The sequence below is a fragment of the Corapipo altera genome, unplaced genomic scaffold (assembly GCF_003945725.1).
Source record: "Corapipo altera isolate COAL_440 unplaced genomic scaffold, ASM394572v1 56, whole genome shotgun sequence".
Taxonomy (NCBI): Eukaryota; Metazoa; Chordata; class Aves; order Passeriformes; family Pipridae; genus Corapipo; species Corapipo altera.
The window spans coordinates 1064221-1086042 of record NW_020884896.1 but is presented as its reverse complement, the minus strand read 5'-3'; the positions used below and the strand labels follow the sequence as shown (position 1 = coordinate 1086042).

General features: G+C 41.5%; 1 protein-coding gene across 2 annotated transcripts in view; it reads right to left on the bottom strand.

Moving 5' to 3' along the window:
- CUNH10orf71 (chromosome unknown C10orf71 homolog) overlaps positions 1-2955 on the bottom strand; it is a 28294-nt gene extending 25339 nt beyond the window's left edge. Inside the window, exon 1 of one of the 2 annotated variants that reach the window (XM_027648015.1) lies at positions 2894-2955. The gene's annotated coding sequence lies outside the window, so the exon portion shown is untranslated. The remainder of the gene's footprint in view (positions 1-2893) is intronic. The other variant, XM_027648017.1, reaches the window with a different exon arrangement.
- Between the last annotated feature and the right edge of the window lie 18867 nt (positions 2956-21822).

Below are 21822 nucleotides of genomic sequence, written 5' to 3'. Positions count from 1 at the left end.
CCAAGAGCAGCTAAAAACCTGGTCTGAAAGATAGCAAATATGCTTCTCTGCAGAACAGTGCTAAATAATGACTGTGAAGAAAGGAGCCAAATGAGGAACAGAAAGCAACTGCTACAGAAAAGTGAGGAAACAGAAACAGGGTAATCAGAAACAGAACTTGGTTGTGCTGCTTCGCTGCAGGAATCAGTCCCAGCTCCTCCACATGCAGTACACCCGGGCTGGCTGACACACACGGACCTGGCCAAAACGTCCTTGGAAAAATCTGGCTAGTGGACTGGGCAACTAGAGATGGATTTTCACACTTTCCCTGTAGCTGCACTTAGAAAGTAGGGTCAGTGAGATATGTGAATTAGATAGGAAGACAGCATCAGAGAGCCCCCTAGGAATCCCGTAGGCCTAAAAACTACGTCACATCCCCTTAATGAGGATTAACCAGATGAGTCCCAAGTAATCAGAGATTACTCTTAGCAGTAAAGTGATTCCTGGGACTGAAGGTCACGGTACCAAATGTACTAAAGTGGCTGGTATCAATAAACTGACAAATGCAAACAAAGGAATTCTTTAATCTCATTCCATTAAGGAAAAGGCATGTGGTTTGAATTATGATCATTTAAACCACTGCCTTCAGGCACTTTTTGAAGGTTTGTAGTCTGCTAAACTCATTAGAAAATTCATGCTGTCAAATATTTGAAGAAAAATATAATGAATATAATGAATAAAGAGATAACTATTGTCTTTCCAAAAAAGCCACAACTGACTTCCTTTAAACTTTACAAAGGCATTTTAGGGAAAAAAAACAAACACAAACCAATAATAAAATTATTACTGATGAAAATTCTAATGTTCCAAACATGTACATGATTAATTATCTTCCTGCAGAGATTAGGGACTCTTCTCTTAGGAATAAAACTAAACAAATTTGCAAAATCAAGACTTTAAGCAGACTAATGGCAGTCATACAGTATCCTGCTTGATTTCAGAAGTGTTTACACACAATACAGAGCACAGGGTGAAGCATTTAAGCACTGTAAGCTTATAGTGCGTTTTCATTGCAATCTTTTAGTTAGTGTCAGAAAGTATTGCTGTTTCCAAACACAGTAGTAATTCCCACTTCCAAAGTGTATCTGAAATCCATTAAGAAAATGACTGTGTATGTAGGCAGGCCTGAACTAAGAGGCAAGGTTTGATGTCTAGACTGGTAATACTTTCAACAGCATCCATGTCATTTGTGATCACAAGTCCCACTGATTTAAGTATTTCAACTCTGTTGAAGGACAGTAGCCTCTCAGATATTTCAAAGTGGTACATGAAAGCTGGATATTTTGGAAATCGATGTTTAGTGTAGAAGCAGCCTGGCTGATGCAGCTGTGCTAGCTCCAGTCAACAGAAACCCTTCCACAGACATGACTGGGAGCTGGAACATTCTCTGCTTGCTTATTGCTTCAAAGACAGAATTTGCAATGTCCTCACAGGAGGGATGCTAATGAGACCTTGGAACAGGTGGGGTAAATAGAAATGCATAAAATCAAACATTTAAACAAGAATATTTTTGCACTGTTCAACATTAGATATGTTAATGAATGGTTGATTCCAGTATCCTATTCACATTTTCCTTTGTACGTTTCCCCGCTTTACCATTTATTTTAGCATTAATGTAAAAAATTATAGTCAGCAAATTTCATAGTTCCTTCAAAAATCATTTGCAGACTCATAGCTTCCACAAAATACTTCAGATATAATCACACAGTCCTTATATTTACTATTTGAGCTACATTAGTTCATGAAGTCCATGAGATGTTACTAACAGTCATTCACTATATTAGGGGTTTCCACTGTGTCCAGTACCAAAGTGAGCAAATACCTACTCTCGCACTTAGAGATGATGATTTCTAAATCCAGGCCCATGTACACATGGTCCTTTTGCTTAAGACAAAAAACCCCAACCACTTCCCATTTGAATAAAATCACCCTGCAAAACACATAGAGATTCATATCAAATACTTCTATTGGAATTCTTTCCAGATCTCACCTTTAAACACCTACAACACACTTTGTAGACATGTTGTTAGCTTTAGAGCAACTGAACTATATGCTCAAGTTACACTGGGAACCTACAGAAAAGCTAGCTTTCTCCTCTTCTGGCATTATGGACTATTCATCAGCTTGTACTGAGTCCTACATGGGAAAACCTCCAAGGTAGGATTTTTAGTAGCACATTCTGCCTTCTGCAAATTACTGTGGTATGATCATAATGCCTTTGTGCTTTCATCTAACTGTTGGTAGTATTTTAAAAGTGCCTATTGCTCTTTAGTCTAGAGCTGCATAAACAACACCAATAATAATTAATAACTTTTGCAATTATCTCCTGCCAAATGAAATCTCATTTTCAGCTTCAAGTGAATACATTCATATGTCTTAAGTTGTTGTCTAGGGTTTCTATGCACTAACTGTTGGTATGTTCCACCCCAAAGGTGGCTTTTTGGGAAACTTTGATGCTCTATAAATAGAAGATATTTATTACTATTGGGGGGCACAGGAATGCAACAATTCACCCTCAAGGGACAGAGACACTTAAGAATGCTTGCTTCAGTATTGGATGTATGAATAGTTCATAATCAGTGATGTGAGAGAAATACTCTAGTACAAAATATCCTGTATGAGCAAGAAAGTGAGATCCAGTGGACAAAATCTATCACACCCAGTGCTGGCCTTTTACAAATTTAAACTGGCCATCTCAGTACCCTTTCTCTTAAACCTCTGGCAAATTCGAGCAAGACAAGGTGCCATACCTCACCAGCAACAAGCTCATATAAGCAAAAGGTGTTATATTTCATTTCAGAATCAGTGAGGAAACAGCGTTTCACGCAGAAAGTTGAACTAAAGAGATACATACCCAGTTGTCTCCATAGGGAAAATCTGCACGAACCGATGCCCTCCTTCCCCTGCCGTGGGCAGGAGACTGTGAGATGGCCGGGCCAGAGTGTCTGGAGGGAGCAGAGGGTGCTGAGTGGTGCTGGCAACGATGCCCCAGGGCTGACACCGAACCCCCCTCCGCTTGCCCCAGGGCCTGCCAGAGCTGCGGGTGCTGCAGCGCGACCTCACAGCTCCCCCTAACACCACCAGGTGCCTAAAGGGCCTTTCAGGCAGAGCCCATGCTGCTGACAGGAGTGACAAGCAAACACTGCCTTCGCCTAAAAAGACAGGTGCTGTTTGCCAATTAAATGAGCATTGAAGTCTGTTTCCTTTCACTGGTCATTTGACAGCCCGGGAAAAAGTGCATGTCCTAAGCTCTTGGTGTGCTGAGTACAAGGATTGGGGGACGGAGGAGAGGGTGGCCATGGCTTGGCCCCACTACAGCAGCTCTCTGCCTGGAAGCAGCAAGGGGAATGAGTAGTTACAGTTCAACTCTCTGTCACCAAGCGAAAAATTCACCTCTACCTCATTCTTCTCCAGGAGTCCAACAAAGGGCTAAGATGATGTAACCTGCTGGCCAAAGACAACAGCAACCAAACTCTCTCTTGCTTGGATCAGGGAGCTCAGGTATGAAGTGAAAGGTCACACAACAGCACTGGAGCTGATGGTCTGACCAGCAAGGCCCAAAAAGAGGATGGAAAAGCAGTAGCAATGAGAAGTGGACATTAGCCATTTGTCTTCTGAGAAATGCTGCTAGTTAGAAGACCTTTGATTAAAGCTACTAAAGACATGAATCCCTGCCCATCCAGAACCAGACATCTGTTGCCTAGTAAAAATGCCAGGATGGAAACTATTTATGCAGCCTCTATCAAAGAGTCAAATTTTTTGGAGCCCTCTGTAGGGACTGCACTGTCCACAGAATGGGACAGACTACCAAATCCAGGCTGATGCAGGTACCATGATTCAGCCCAGCCTTCCTCAAATGCTGTCTGGCATTTGTTAGGATGTGCCTCAGCAGGTCAGCCAAAGAAAAGGATTTAAGGAGGTCCTTTGTGCACCAATTTCACTTATCTTTGTTCCAGATAATCAGCGTAAACTCTAACCCTCTCTCCCACACAAACCCTATTTTTCAGTGTCTTGCAAGAGCATAAAAAAAATAAAAAAGTCAGAGACTGTGGCCAGGATTATCTTTCTGCTGGTTTTCACTTTATGGCCTGTAGTTCCTAGATTGTGGAAAAGGTAAAAAAAAAACCCAAACCAAACCCTATCGTTCAGTCTCCTAGTCTGAAAAATTCTTTTTATTTAATCTCTTCTCATGGAAGAAAATATTCTGTGTTTCCCCACACTTCTATTCTCTGTATCTTATTTAATCTACTCTTATGACTGTTTTGAGGTGACAGTAATTAACATAGACAGTATTCAGAATGGATTTATGTGGGGACACAATACTATTCTTGGTCCCTTTCCCAGTCTTCTATTTGCCTTTCTAACCACTGAGCATGAAGCAGAGATTTTGGAGGCATGAGTGTAGCCTACCAGCACAGAGACACACATACCCAAGCCAACACAGCAATATGCTTGAGAAAAGCATTTTGGAAAACCCTGCTCCTTTTAGCTCTCTGCCAAGACAGCCTCTCCAGGCTGCCCCACGAGTGCCTGCTACATCCACAGCAGAGCTGAGGCTTCAGTAACTCTGGATGCTGCGTGTAGAATATACCGTTCAGTTTAGCTTCTCCTTAACTACTCCCATTCCTCATGCTTTATATTAATCCTAGCAACTACCCTTAACAAAAACCTGGTTTACCCCAATTTTTGCCATTCATTGCCAAAGCCCCACAGATAGAGAGCGCTGAACTTGTGCCTATTTCTTACACTGTGCAATCTGTGTAAATTGTACCATTAATGCAGATGAGTCCTACAAGTGCCTAAGCACAGGGATAAAGGAATGAGTCAGATGAGAAAAGACATTTGCAAGTACCTATAACCTTGGCTGGCACTGGTAACTTCAGGGCTTTATGCAATAATCAGTACAAGGTGCATTCTGTCAGTCTTTGATGATGCAGCTCAGAGGTACAAATGAAAATGATTGGGCATTTCTAGGTCCACATCTTAGTTCTGGAAGTGTTTGTAGAGTTACAAGGGTCTGGTTTAGATTGCACTGAACTGAATTCAATCCCACCAGATGCCTTTCTGTTGGCTGCTATGGGTTTTGAGTGCCTCTTTACCAAGTGATTTTTACCAGTGTGTGCTGCACTGGGAGGTGTGAAGGAGGGACCTCGGCCTGGCACTTATCACCTTCACTCTGGCATTGGAAGGTGTTACCAGCACATCAGTGCTGGCAGAGCTGTTCAGGGGGAATCACGTGTGTCCCAGGGGTTGTAGCAGCTCAGGTGGTGGTGTTCCCAGGTGTCTGCACCACACTCTGCACCACAGACACACAACACTGACAGCTGGAGTCCCTCGGGGTCATGATACCTAAGCGTGCACACATATCGTGGCAAGACACCTGGGAAAACCTTCTCCTAGAAGTTCTTGCATATCTGTCATGTTGCTAATCATTTTATCCCAAGCATGAGCTCTTTGCCTTGAAGTCAGAAATGCCTTCCATTGTGGAGTTAATTCACAATCTTAACAACACTAGAAGGCAGGTTTTTGTGGTCAAATATATTGCCACATTAATAACTTCAGAATATTACATGAAGCACAAAAAGAAAAGAAGTGAATAAATTAACAGAAGAAGGCGGCATGGCACACTAGAGAATTAAAGTGCCATTTTATTACACACACCTCAGAGTTAAAGTTTTAATTTTCTTTTAAAAGATCGCAATATCTCATTTTCATCCTCCATATTCAAAAACACTTAGAGAGGATGATTTGTTCTTTTGTTGTAATCTACAAGACAAACAAAGTTGTAGTCAAGTGATGCTGACCAAATCCCTGCAATTTCCCAGTGATAATAGAATTGTTATTATTTTTTGTATTCATTATTGCTCTAATAAGGAACTTTTCTCCAAGGATCCTGATGTACTTTAAATACAAACGAATGAGTCTTCCCTAATCCCTTGTGAACTGTTCTGCAGTCTTGTTTTACAAACAGATTAAAAATGAGGACACTGAGGCAGAGAGGGGTTATTTACACAGGAACTGACTTTGAAACAGTTCCTAGTTAGTGGTTTGGCTCAGGTCAAAGCTCTAACTCTAAGTCAGAGGCAGCTCCAGGAATTATTCCCAGACCTCTGCTTGGTACATGCCTCCTTGTCCAGATGTATGTCTGCATGAATCCATACAGTATAAGTACAGTAAGCACGGACACTTGTGGGTTTCACTTGCTCTGCTGAGCCGGCACTGAGGAGCTTTTAAAAGCGGAAAGGTATTCAGAGGCATCTTTTTCTTTTACAAGCTGCAGACATTTGCCTCTTAGCGAAGAAGGTCATCAACTAGGCATAGAAATCTCGGTGGATATCACTGCAGCAGTTTCCAAATGGCTCCTTGATGCAGCAGCTCTCCCCACTGCCTTATATTGCAGACCAGCAGAGTTATATTTGGAAACAGATACCGGGGTTAAGTTCCTAAGAGCCTCTGGTGGAGTAAGTTCAGAGTGTGTTGTCATGATGGACATGCACACATGTGCCCTAGGAGAGTGGAGGTCAGCCATCATTCATGAATATGTGGAGACCACTTACAGTCCAGTTGCAGCATATGCTAGTAACACGTGTTCCCCACACACCCTGTTTTCTCCCCAGTGGGCTGCTATATTTTTAATGTCTCCATTAGCCCTTGGAACAACTGACAGCTCCAAGTTTTTCCCTGCACTGAGCTCCAATCTCAGTTGGTTGGAGCATGGTGCTAATAACATCAAGGTTGTGGGTTGGCCCTGTATGGACCATTCACTTGAGAGTTGGACTCAGTGATCCTTGTGAGTCCCTTCCAAGTTAGGAAATTCTGTGAAATCTGTGAAATGTGGAAAAGTCAGTTTTCAATCACAAGCCAAATGGCTAAAGATTTTAAGATGAGATTTCAATTCCAGAATAGGAAGCCTGCCCAGTCAACCTTACACCTTTAATGCAGTTATTAGTTATTCATAAACAACCATAAATGCACCTAGTTCATGCAGTACCATTTGTCTTCCAGAATGCCTTGATGAAATTGCAGGTAAGTGTCTGGGGTTTTCTCTTTCAGTGCACCTGTACCTAAGACAAGGTTTGCTATCCCTCATGCTTCTATTGAGAGACAAAAGATTCAGCATTTAATTCAGAGACACCAACTTATCTGCCAAACATATAAATTTTTATATTTCTTTTAGCACAAGAAATGATTCTTTCATTTAAAGGGAGGAAAGTGTCATTAAATGGTTTCTACATAAGGCTATCAAACCTCAGTCCCTCCAAAACCACGAGTTCACACTCACAGCTCAGAAGAAAGATCTGAAGCTGGTTAGTGTTGCAAAGGTTCAAAGTGCCAAGCAAGCAGAAGTAACATGAAGCATCTGCTCTCCTGAAGTCTTGTGTCTTTAAGAGATGCTGTCAGCCCTACCAGCAATGAAAGATATGCACTGGTATGAGATAAAATTATGTTCTTCTAAGAGCTATGTGATTTACTCTGGGAGCAGAAAGTCAACCTAGGCTCTTAATTTAAACATCACTGACAATTACAGTTTTGTTATCAAAAGTTGGCTCAGTTTTAGTGGAAATGCCAAGCTGTAGAAGTACATGAAGTTTGTGTCCTCTCAGGTGGTTCAATTCTGCGGAGCTACCAGGAATAGAAAGAGGTAAAATCATATTTCTGTCACTGAAGGAAGCAGACTTTGAACAGCAATTTAATTCAATTTAGAAAATGATTCTGTTAAAACAGATCCGTCCCTTGGTATAATCTCTTTGATTCTAGCTTTACAGCAGTATTTTGACTACGAGACTACTGACTGAAGAAAGAGCAAAGCAGGTCATTGAAGCTGCAATTACATGTGCTGTGCTGACTGTTGCCAGGCCATTGAGGGCATTAGTCCCCAGCAGTTTTCTGGCTCAACGTTACTGGCCCATCTTCCCTCTCCGGATCTTGCTTCCCTCTTCAGATGCCTCAAGTCTGACTCTGCAGAAACAGCACAGACTGAAAGTCCTCCCAGTAAGAACTTAAACTAAACTTTATCTTTCTGGTGGAACTGGCCTACGAAGAAATCCCACATAATTATGTTGGCAGCCAAGGGAGGAGAATAAGACCCATGGTAAGTAGTGATATGTGGTAACCCATATGCTACAGGAACAAAGACCTTGGTCTAGCCCTAAGTTATACTGCTTACACAAAACTTGGTATTTTGTTTGACTTGGTTCAACAGTTAATGACAAACTTTTGTGTAATACACTAAACCTGCAGTCAGATGTGTTCCTGTGGCAAACCAGGTTACAAGTCTACCACAACCACCCCATTTCAACTGAACCATGCTAACTAGCCACAGATTCACTGCTGCAGCGTACAGCAAATAACATGTAAAATGTGTTGGCTTAAATTCCAGCGAAACAAGTGATGTTAGACCCACTTAAGTTAAGCCATGCCGGCCTGTATGGACACAGTTTTACTGTTTGAAACCTTGCTGGCATGTTTAACTGTAAATACCAGTGGAAGCCAGGATGCTCTGCATTCAATTTTATCTAACAGATACATCCACCCCATATGTTGGTTTCAGCAAACCATTTAATTTGAGCTTTTGGGAGGCACCAGTATGTTCCCAGAGGTGAAGAAAGATATGTACTCATAGGGAAAGGAAACCAAGTAAGAGAGAGATATTTATGTGGGAAGGTGTGGTTAGCTGAAAGCGATAGGAGAGCTTACTGATTTTAATCTTAAATAACAGTTGCATTTGGAGTAAGAAATGCATCTAAACCGCTCATTTTCATACTGTGGTATTGTCAACTGCAGCAAGACACTACAGGGAACTCTGGTGCCATGAAGCCTCAAGGTAATTATGTCCCTATTGCTGTTATGTTTGGTTCTTGATGGTGCCCTTCCCAACAGGGGCACAGTCCAGCCAGGAGCTGTGCTTCCAGACCAAAGAAAGGGTCCTCCATCATGCCCCACATGCCTGTGGGTAGAGGTTGTATAACCCTGGCACACTGTCAAGATATGAGTCTGATATTGCTTTCAGTTCATGTGAGTCTTATCTCCACTTTTTGCAGATAAGCAAGGAGATAGCATCCCTCATTTCCCTGTCTTGTCCTCCACCCCATCTACATTCATGATTTCTGAAGGAATAAAAATCTTCTTGTTTTTTCCCACTTGGGAGAAAACAAGTTAGTTAGCTACAACTTCCCAGCAGGAGCACTTTGGACAAATACATTTCAGCTGTTGGCCATGTGTTTTGGAGGTTACCATTCACAATTACACTCCCATGCAACAAATGAATCACAAAGATGAAGGAAACCAGCACAAGAGCATTACTGAAATCAGCTCAATGATATCAATCTTCAAGAAACTTCTGCTGCAGAGAAATGTTCTCGCAAAAAATTCTACACATTGTGTGAGATCACAAAAGTTAATTAAATGGTCATAATTCCCATCAGTCAAGACACCCATCCACTAAAGGTCTATTCAGGCAGCTAGGTAGGCAGTTAAAAATAGAGATATTTAAACATAGTGGAGAGTTTTATTTTTACAATACTACACAGCTGGAGAGAGTCCTGGGACTACTGAGTGAAGTCCTGACCCTCAGTACCCAATCTGTCTCCTGGATGATTCTTCCAGCACCAACTGCAGTGAGAAGAGACTTTGATGATGCAACTTCCTTCTCACATTTATTGAATTGCTTTGGTTTTCAAGTAGGTCTACAGTACCATAACTGCTTGATTTAGGTATAGCAGTATGAGTTTAGCTCCCACCTGGCTTGATGACTTCATAAAGGAAAAAGCTCTGTGAGGACCTGTCTCTTGGAGAAGAGATGAGTTGTGGGTTGTGCATGAGGAAATATTGCCTATATCAGGTCCCCAGAGCAGGGGGTCCATGTAAGGCATTTCCAGCTCTCCACTGCCTGGGCCACGGGGCTGGTGCTCTGCAGTCAAGTCACTCATTGTTCTCTTGAACTTAGACCCTGCAGGCAACGATGAAGCAAGCAATCACACAACATCCCTTTATCTTCATGGTCGCACTCCAAACTCCTTTTTTTCAAAAACAATGTGAGAACTTATGAGACTAAGTCTCAATGAAAATTCCTTTTTGTAAGTGGCATTAAATCTCTTTTGAACTTTCACAGTTGTATCTTGACCTCTCTTGTGCAGTATGGCTGGCAAATCCTTTCATCCAGCTGCTGACAGCCTATCTGCAGAGCACAGCTCTTCAGGCTACTAGAAAATGTCCATTTCTAAACAAGACAAAGCCCAAACTGACCAGATCCAGTGTCAGCAATAGACAAGCTCTGAGGAAGAGTTTGGGCAAGAAACTCTGGAGCTTTCTTGCTACCAGTGCTTCCACGATTTCTATGCCTTACGAAGGAGAAGGTGCTGGCAAGATTCCACGTCAGTCTTATAGCATGGTAGGGTCTAGTCTTTTCTAGCATCTTTCAATAGGAAGATACCCAGATTATCTAAAACCTAATTTATTTCAGTCTCCACTCAGGTGCTGAAACACACCACAGGGCAACAAAAAGACTCTCCCCTAAATCTTCCCTATCAGGGATTTCAGAGGGAGATGTGAGATGCACCTAGTTCATTGTGATAGGAGAAGACTTTGAGATGTGCAGTCTTAATATCTACATTGGAAAGGACAGGTCTTGCCCTTCTCCTGAGATAAAAAAATGGAGAGAAAGAAGGTATTTTTTGCTGAAGACTAACAGATTAGACATTTCTGCTGTAGTACAATAGAGTTCAAGAGAGGTTTTATGTACACTCAAAGGAACGAGCAAATCTTTGTAAATGCTGATAGAATGTAAATAAATAAACGAAGTATTAATCATCACTGCCATCAAACTCTGGGAGAAATACATCTCTGTATTATTAGGATAAGATTCTGTCATTAGTTCAGCCTTGCCATTTTTAGAGATTATTAGAGTTTTATAGCAGGTCTGAAACTCTACACCGGTGAGACTGTGATTTTAATGCATATTAATGGAAGAAATGGGGGAGGGGAAAGGAAGTTGGTGCGATTCCCTTATAGAGCACAATACTAAATAAGAAGATTCCAGCTGTGCAACAGGAAAGTTAAAATGGTTTGTTTGGATCATTAATATTGCAATGAAAACTAATTAAACCTAGAGCTACAAGGAGGAGCTCATTAGAGATTTGAATAGAGGCAGCATAACACTCAGCAGCCTCCAGTTTTAGCAGTTTCTTTTATCACACCAAGTGGGATAGCAAGAGTTCACTGAACAAACACAGGGTAGTCTGAAGAGACATGTGGATACGGATGCCCAGTCTAGGGGATGCAACTGCAAGAGGTACCTGACTGATACAGGGCTTCTTTGGAAAACACTTCATGAGCTTTGTAGCTCTGTAGAATGAGCCAAGCACTTTTACTGGGTCTCTGCTCAGACTAACATCACTGCTGTGTTACAAATCTTTCCCTTGTCTGACCTGACATTTGAAACTTTGCCTAAAATTTCTTTAGCCCAAGAACCCCCAAATAAGCTTTACAAAATATATCTATCTGCTTGTATAGCATTAGTCCCTATACGCCCAACCCCAGTCATGGCACTTCATAGTCTGTAGTTTAAGTGCGACCCTCAGTTTTGCACTTCCTTTTTTCTTTACCATGCCATGCCACTTTTGCTGTAGCCAAAGAAGGTGTCCCTGCCCCTGTTCCATGACCATCAGCATTTTTCTAACAGCTATTTAACTCTTCTCACTTCTGATACTGTCATTCCCTCCCCCATGGCCTCCCTACATCCCAAACTCCACCAAACCCTGCTCGCAGCTTCACAGAGAAGCCAGGGACTATATTAACCTCTTCCACAGACATTTGTCTCAGAAGTGAATAATGATCAGGTTGGGCTTCCCTAAGTCTTGCATCCTTGCAAACTCAAGTAAATACCACAGCCCCAACTAAGCTGTTAATTATCTATGATAAGTGATGGTAACAGTGCTTGCATTTCATCCCAAGAAAGGCTGACAGGGTGATGGAATGACCTCTTAATGCTGATCATAAAGGATTTTGTGGGGGAGAGTCCTTACAGACAAAAGATATCTTGTAATTTTACTAATGTTGCCTGAATGTTGCTGGATTGGGACCCTACTGATGACCTGGGAAATGTAAAAATCCTTTAGTCATGGAGAAAATAGAACTGTACACATGTAACTTAGACTAGAATGATCTTTAAGGTTCTTTTCAGCCCTAACTGTTCTATGATTCTATGGTTCTGTGAAATGAACCCTTGCCTCCCTTAATTACAGTGTCAGATCACCTGAACATGTGGATGACTGAGAAATCTCCCATTTTCAAGTCAGAAATTTCCTACCACTAGGAGGTACTGATTCAGGGTTTTATTCATTTTGGGTATCAGGGAAATAAATCTTGAACAAAACTCTCTGCTGCATTCACTGCTAGGTGGTAGTACAGCTAAAGGAGTTGAAAGGAGAAGACAAAAGCTCAGAAAAGGAGAAAATGGACAATTAATACTGAAGATCCCAAGAGATGAGAATGGATCGAAGTAAGACAACAGTACAGCAGTTCCAGCCCAGCCTGCATTTCCAGGCAGGTGTTATCAAGGAATGGACTTCCTTAGGTAATCAAGGAGAAGAAAAGCATGGAAAAATGGTGTAAAAGTAAGTTACTGGAGATGAAAAATTATTCTTGAATATGACATCTAGGTATCAGTCTACTCAATCTATGCCTCAGGAGAGTGAAGACCCTCAGAAATACCTCTGCTCTGGTATTTCATGGTGGGAGGCACAGAGCACAGAGACGCTGTTGGGCAATGAAGAACACTGAACACCCTGCAGAGTCAAACCCAGCAGCCACAGGGCACAGAGACTCTGTGCAGACACTGAAGAGATGACAGATGGCTTCTATCTGTTCAGCACTGAGCAATAAAACCAATTGAAATGCTTTACAGAAAGGCTGCCAGTCAGAACCTAAAGCTGTGTGCTATAGGAAGAAACAGCCCCGCAGGCTGGAGGAGTGGCACCTCAGCAAAGACCATTCCCCCTGACATCCCAGTAGTTGATGGTGGCATTTAAGGATACTCATCACCAAAAGGGGATGATTTTGATTTTCTGCGGCCAAAACATGGATATGTATATGTGATCTCTTCCTCACTCCTCATCCTGCAAACCCTTTCTTTGCTGAACCCATGAAGAGATTTGGTGTACGTGAGCAGGCTCAGGTTACAGCAAGCCCAGAGAGAGAACAAGAGCTGAAGTGAGGCAAAAGTGTACTTCAGATTGCCCTGGAACACAGAAGTCCTAAGTTTAGATGCATGTATGTACACTGAACAGATTTATACAAACCCTGCAAAATTCACACCAAGAGACCTGAGGTAGTGTTATGTGTACTGTTTCCACCTTTTTGCTCAGGGAGAAATAGATGACTTTGTCATGATGGTACTTGTGCCTCTTAATAGCAATCCTGAGGACCTACATTCCAGTCTCTGTTTTCCTCTCTCTGATGTTCCCCCTCAACCAAAGTCCTCAACGGCATAGTTTTGGAATGACAAATATCTGCTTAGGCTTGAGTGACTGCAGTAACCTCACATTCCCTTTCCTGGTGCAGCTTGCATATCACAAATTCACATAGCTCGAAGACAGCCCTTGAATACTTCAAATGCTGGTTCTGCTCCTTCCCCCCACAACATCAACACCTTTAAGCAACCCTTCCATCTGATATATTTTTGATTGACAAACAAGGAGAGTGACAACAGGGAAGAAAATCAAGAAACATGCTATGGCCAAGTGCTTGATTTCTACAGAGTGGTGAAGACCAAAGAAGACATTACCTTCACATAAGCTGCCATCAGTGGCCACCTCACATTTATTGTCCACCACATAAGGCTTTTAAGGACATCTTCAAATGAATCTCATTCACAAAGTTCTCTGTGAGAGAGGACTCAGGAGTGCAGGAGACCACAAGCTCAGTAGATGGACAATGCAGGGGAATGGCATCTACCTGAACTTGTGAGGCACCTACCTGAACTTCAAGGATTTAGTGGAAAAGGCAGTCTTGTTTCAGATCCCTCCCATAAGATTAATCTGGGTCATGATGTAGGCAGATGTTAGTAATGTAGTAAGAGTTGAATGCCTTGGCTGTCATTTGATCCCACATAGTGATGATTTTACTAGCAAAGTGCCTATGCACTGAGATGATGATTCTGCTCATTGCCTATCGTTAACACTGCTTCCATACGAAAGACTTCAGGACTCATCTGTCAGAAAGACAACATCAGGTAAATTCTATAACCTAACGTAAGTATCTTAAACCATAAGGTAGGTGCTTAAATTCCTGTTGAAGGAGTTATAACAGATGTTTACCTCCCTAAATCTATATAAAAGAGCTTAAAGAAAGCAGCGAGGTAACTAGAAACATATTTAATTCTACAGTTTCAGGCATCTAAATTTGAATTTTGGTGCCCTTCTTCCTTGTTTGTCCATAAACATCTCTCCACTCTCTCTGCTTGGCATGCCAGAGCTAGGCAGGCACAGTCCCACTGTGCAGAGACTGAGATTTTTGAAAAGCCTGTGTCAGAAGCCAAAAGCTTTCAGCTTTCCACAGCACCATGCACAAGAGCAAAAGGGCTGTCCTCATAGGCAGATAATGTATCTGGGGGGAATCTGCATGGAAATGAATGCTGAATGGTTGTTTTATTTTAACTTAGTGTTTATGAAGATGGCTTCTAATGCTTTTTGGTGTTTGTTAGATGAAAAAAGAGAAAAACTACACCATTCTACCCCAAAATAGAGGATTGGCTGGTTTATGCTTATTATATTCCATTAAAGATGCAACATCTGCTTTATCTCAAGAGAAGTCCCAGCTTCTTTCATGCCTTGTGTAAGAGTAAATATTAGTCAGCACCAAAATGGAATGCAGTTAGGTCTAGTGTCATGTCACCAGCATTGCTCATATTATGAAGAAAGTAAGTGGCAATTACTTTGAATCGGAACTGCATAGTTTGTTCAAGTAGCTCTGTTTTCTGTGCATTCAAAATTTGCTTCCAACAACAGAATTTCAAGAGTAAAGTACAACATGTTTGTATATGCAAGGAATAATACAAATACACTGTAGGAGCGTCTTTGTCCACTATTCACTAGTCATAGCTGTCCTTGACCAGCAGTCTGGCATCAAATGCTTCCTATTCACTAAAACAAACAAACACATCCCCAAACATACAAGCTGAACATTTCTATCCAGAAACTTAACAGACTTTCTTGTGGAAGTTACATATCTGGAATTTCATGTCCCCTCTTTTGATGGCTGAATTGACTAGTAAAAAAAAAATAATCCTTGAATGCACCAAATTTTTGCTGTGCTAGTGCAATGGATCATTCTGTCCTCTGGTTACAGCACATCGTAAGAATGCAATTCAGCAGGTGACCCAGCCAAGAGAGGATAACAGGGACATGAACTACCTGAATTACCATCCTTATAGGGCACTGCATCTATATTCTCAAAAAGGAACAACTGATGTTTCTCAGAGTTTCATTCCTGGTAGAGAAGTCCAACCTTTTCACATTTACGGCAGAGTTTCTTCAAAGATTTATTATTTCTAAAATCCTATTTCACACCTGGGAACAGAAGAGACAAAAAATTTCTTCCACTCTAACACTTATGTTCTTTAGTAGGTCATTTGGAGGAAACAACTTGCAAACAAGTTTCTTTTTTTCTGCCATGAGGAAACTAACTTATCCTGCCCAGGGTGAAAGCAGCAATGGACCCTAAGCTTTCCATAAATTGCCCAGCCACTAAAGCTGCAAAGTGACTTCAGAAGAGCATCATACATTTATAGTGCTCTGTACCTGTATGAGCTGCTATGAGCAGTGTGTTATGATACCCATTATTTCCTAAAAATATGTTATTACTGAATGCATATGTTACTTTTATCTTTAGATATGGCCCAGAATTTGCTACATCACTGGTTTTAATCTGTCAAGTGGTCATGCCCACTTAAGCTTATTCTCACCTTTATAAAGTTGGGGATTTGAGACAAGCAGACAAACAATGGATAAATTTCTTTGTACTAAATCAGAAAGACGTAAGGACATTTGTGCACTTCAGAGGTACCTAGGGACTAAGGGGAACTACAGTCAGAAAAACTTCTACAAGAGAAATCAACAACAGAATCATAGAAAGATAAATTCTCTCCTTAAATGCTCTATCCTCAGAGACAGACGCCATGCCTTTGACACCCTTATTCTTGAAATTCTAATAAACCACTTAAACCACCAGACAGTGAAAAGCTTTCTGCACATTCAGCACTCAGCACAGTAAGTGACCTTTTTGCTACTCACAGAGGCCAGCAAGTGTAGATTCTCCTAGACCAATGAAGGGAGAAACCAGAGAGGTAATCCTGGTGTCCTGCCCTTCCTCTGTGAAAAAGTGAGGCTGTTCATTCAAGCACCTCCCTACACTGAAGTTGTTGCATGGAAAGAAATGGTCTCTGTGACTGTATTAGCAAAATGGTTAAAGTAAGTTTCCCAGTTCTCCTACGACTTTCAAAACTGCATCCCGTCCTATGCATGACTCAAAGGACCTATTTCACTTTCCTGACACAAGCATAATTAAAACAAGACAACACACATACACAGACAAGAGCACAGCACAAGACCACCTCCACAGCAACTGAAAGCAAGTAAAAAAAAAAAAAGGTCAACTCTGCCATCTTCTTCTCCCACCCTCCCTCCTTGACTTTTCCTTTCAAAGCCTAATTGATACATTAAAAATAAGTATTATTGTATGTGAGCAATTTATTTTTGCCATGCTCTTATTGGTCACCCTTAAATCAAAAGGTTACTTAGTACTCCCAAAACCTGTTAATATCCCAAATAACTGAAGACACGGTACAATTACAAGGCAAACACATCAAGAAAAGTCAAAGCTAAAAGACAGGAACTATGATTACACCAGGTGTTCTGTCTTGCTCAATTCATGTCCTACTTTCAATTAGGTAAGTGCTAATACCTAAAACCTGAAGTGTTTTAGGAAAACGACTATAGAAAGGCTGTGTTTTGGTTATGGTGCCATTACTTTCATATCATTTGACTTCCTGGGCACCCTTAGGTTTACTGTTGCAGCTTTTTGCATTCATATTCTTACAAACACTGGCAAAAGATTATGCTCCGTCTCCTGAGTTAGCATCAGGTGAAACACGCTGATTTTCAGAGATGAAGAGCAGAAAATGATGCAGCAGCAGCAGCAGCAAGAGGAGGAGGAACTTAAAGTGAACAGGATACAACCTGAAAGTGGTAAGGATCTGTCTCTCAGTCCTGAACCCTGAACTGCAGAACTGCCAACAACATCTGCAAAAGGCAAACTCAAGTTTTCTTAGAATGACATACTATCTGAAGAGGGCTGAACAAAATACTGTGCCTTTGCAGTTACTTCAAAATTTCTGATGGTTTAAACACCTCTAAAGTATAACTGTAGCTAGAGATTTTCAGTCTCTGCTGTTTAGTTTGTTTTTTTTTTTCAATGACCACAATGCCCTTGGAAATGTTTACCATATTTTACTGATATAAATTACAGTGGTTTCACTTTAACAAAGTCCAACATGCTTATACAGAATACAGATGGGCAGGAGATACAAGAATATTGGATGGAAACTGGACATACTTTACCATTTCTTTTTCTTGCTCTGAAATTTCCTGGCCACTGCATTTTGCTCTGCCACCACACATGCCACCTTCAAAGAGTAAACACCCAGCCATTTTCAGAGGCTGCTTTCTAAGCTATCATCACACACGTCAAAGGTATTTTAAGATACAGCTGAGTGTATCAGAATGTGCAACAATGACAAAGCTGGGCTGCCTGGCATGTTTTGTTCATGCCGTATGAAAACCGACATAGGAAAAATTCCAGCAGTGCTGCCTCAGTAAAGGAATTTTATCAACACAAAGTCCTCCAGTGACTGAGATGCTTGATAACCAAAGGAGCAGACAATATCATCCAGTGACTACTGGAGCCATAATTTAGGGTCACACAGCCCTAAACTCACTGCTCAGAGAACCGAAGTCTCCCCCAAGGACTTCTTTGATCAGTTTTGTGGGATTGTTTCTTCCTCCCATAGCATCCCAGCTCCTCTGGCACTTTTACAAATGCTACAGTATCTCCACTGTGACTTACAGTGCTTCAGAGAATATACAATATGTGGAAGAATCTCCTCCTCCAGTAGCTCACTCAGATAGATTTGAGCAATGAGACAAACAAAATGCAGAGAGATTTTCCCACAGGAGGTTGAATGTACTAAAACCCACACACTCTGTCACTTGTCTCCTTTAGCAGACTCTTAACTCCATCCTGGAGCTGACTTGTACAAAGAGGAGCTGTTAGCCAAAGCGAGCCAAGGAAAACACCTTCCTCCCCAGCCAAACCTGGCTTTCTGACGGAGTTGGACAAGTGGTGAAAGGCACCTGCTGATGCATGGGAGCAGCTTTCTCGGATTAATACAAGTTTGTTCTGTGTTTGAACAGGTGGTAGGTAATAAATAAGACCTGTTAGTCCCAGTGAATGATGGACATAAAGAGGTATGTTGAATAACTGTCTTCTTCACTCTGCCTCATTCATTATCCATTTCAGATGAGGTGAGGATCTGTCCTTGAAGTCGGGTGGAGATGGGAGAGGCAGGGCTGCTTACCGTGGGACCATGCTATTCAAGTCCAGACTATCATGGAAATACACAACAGGTTGAATTAACATACCCTATATCTGAAATTTTACATGGTAGAACAAAGTAGCATTTCCAAAACGCTTGCCTCAGTGCAATACAGTTGTTCTATTGATTTTTTTTTTTTGGTAGTGTTACCTACATACATGTTTTTGTTTTCAATAAATAAAGAAAAACGCAGATTTGGTTCTCTGATTTTGTAAGAGTATCAGTTCAGGCATCAGCAGGAGAGCTAGACTATTGAATTTTCCATACTGTAACAGGAAAGTTCCTGTGAAACCATTCTTGTGAGCTGTGGTTCACAAATACATATGAAGCTGTTGACAATGTTTAAGAGTCAGCAAAGGTTGTCCTAAGAACATACTTATAGTCCTGCATGAACTAGCTGGAGATTGATACCTCTCCTTGAAGCTTTTTAGTTGAAATTAGAAAGGAATTTAAATCCACACATCTTAAGCAGAGTGAGATGAGAAAAAAATGCTGCATTGCTGATGCTCTCTATATGCTATCTTGAATTCTAGCCTGTGGGAAATTAGGAGACTGAAGGAAAACGCTAGAGACACACCTGCTGCAATGGCCATGCAGCCCAAGACCCAGACAGGAAACAGCTTGCAACCTGGCTAGCTCTAAGCAGATGTCTGTTCCCTCACCAAACGCATAGCGTGGTGAAAAAACGTCACCTTGACCACAAGATCACCTCCCTGAAAGCCCTGCTACACTGTATGTAAGTGCCAAAGCTCTCCATCTGAGGGGTGTCAGTATGGGAAAGCACACTGGAGACGAGGAACCACGAACACTCCTGTTGTCTGTACTCCAGTCTGAGCTACAGATTTTTCCATCATGAAGCAGCATCAGTAGGTTCCCCAGGATCCCAGACCATGCCTGTGGCAGAGTGGCAGGAGCCAAATGCTCAGCCTAGAATTAATTTGACAGTTTTCATGCAAATATTAGATATGCACCTTTCAAACACAAATTAGCCATGTTTCCCCAAAAAAGGGTTATTTTTCAACTCAAATTTATGTCTGCCTACCCATGTTTCATCCCAGCACATAATATGCTCATTGCTATATGTTAAGCCAAAAGATATACAGCTTCCCATAATTTGGGACATCCTTCACCATGGAAGACATTGCTTCTGTTGTAATACCCTTTTTTCCTGCTGCAGCATAACACAGAGTCAACAGAAGTACAAAAACCAATGTACTTCACTGGGAAGCAAGCAATAATGACACACAGATGCAGAACACCTGAATGAATAATCCAAATACATCTGGTATGGAAGAAATGCAGCTCAGTAAAAGTTGTAAGTTCCATGAGGGACACCACACAGTTTTATAAACCTAAGAACAGAGCAAGATCTGGGGCAGGACATCTGTAAATGAATAGATTGCTACCTGAGACATGGACTACTTCAGCAGTTTCTTTCCCAATGTACACAAGAGACTCAAGTACACATGTCCCAAGGCTTTTTACTTTGTCTCCTCGCACCTCTCTGAGTTGGTAACAGGACCAAGTTATAGAGTCCCCCAAGTAAAATCCAGGAAATGTGTTTTTAAAATGTAGCAACACTTCTGTAACATAACACATTCTTTCACACTGAAAAGGAAACAGAGATAGAGGGGAATAAAAAAGGAGAAAGACTGAAATGTTGAATGTTTTCCTACAGTATTCTTTAATGTCAAGGGAGGAAAGCATTAAATAACTGGTGCAGGCGTGTTTCCCTTTGTTAACACACCCGACATCTGTGATCCTACTGCTTGCTGAGATGTGCAATCCCTTCCAGTTGTCCCAGCAGCTCAGAGTCCTGACAGAGGAGGAGATGGAGAAAATAGCAAAGGAAGAGCAGCTGTGAGTTTTCAAGCATAGTTGCAATTTGTTCCGGATGCCCATAGCCAAAGCACCTTGATTTTTTTATCAGTAACCAGCCCAAACACATTTTCTTCAATTTGTTCTATGATGTGACATGGCATGTTAATGGAAGGCAGCACAACCACACACACCAGATTGCCGGAGGTTGTCTAATTTCCATTGATATCCACCAAGCAAAGTGCACAAAAACTTCCAATCTTTTTTCAAGAATCTTTTTCAATTGGAATCAAGACGTTATTAGTCACACTCTGAAGGCACATATTTGAGCCCAAGGGCTTCATTTTTGTGGTGATGAGCTCTCATCAAGAGCTGTTAATGGAACAAAGGATATGACACCTTTGATCAGACCAAGGAACTGTTTCACTTCATGTCTGCCTGAAGTGGCCAACGCAGAGGATGCAATGTTTGCATGGGTCAGTCCATAACTGAACATTCTGCTCATCTGAGACGTTTCTTTTTGACTCCTCACTTTGGGACTGACATGCATCCCATTGCACTGGAGTTACCTCTTTCTTTTCAAATAGGTTGGACTGCTGTTATTTAAAGACCTTTTTGACATTTGTCTGTCTCATTTGTCCTGCTGGAATTCTTCATTTTACAACATTTGCTGTCTCTCCCCATGCTAATTTTTGTTGGATTCTTTAATTCATGCTGTCTATAGCTCTGTTATGATTCCTTATATTGTGTCCATGTTGAAAGTAATCTGAATTTCCTCCTTGCTACTTAATCCCCCAATGTGCTGCATCCTTTGCCTTTTAAGGACCTACTCCCACAAAATCATGCAGGTAATCCTGATCCATCAGCTAACTCCAATGAGAAAAGAGGCCCTACTGTGGGCAAAGGCTTTGGAGAATTTGCTCCTAAATGCCCAGATCCCTTTTCTAGTTAAACAGCAAAATTCTGGGTACATCCACAAAACCAAACTGTGTTACACGAGTCAAAACAAAAAGGGAACAAGCACTTGCATACCTAGATCCCTCAGAATCTTTTGAGAGGATGTCCTTTATGAATCCACAGCTGTCCTGGCACCCTGTGCTATGATAAGCTGCTGCCTTAATCTTTGCTTTGAGCTGTTTAGTGCCATCTGAGTCCATTTTTCGCTCATAAGATGAATTCCACAGAGAATCAAAGTTGGCCAGGACAGATTTCTTTTGAACCTCATATGGAAGAGAAGGAACAGCATTTTAGTGTGTCTCTAATTACAGCCACCATGACAGTTCATATGTGTAGCAATAAAAATAACCATAAACCTA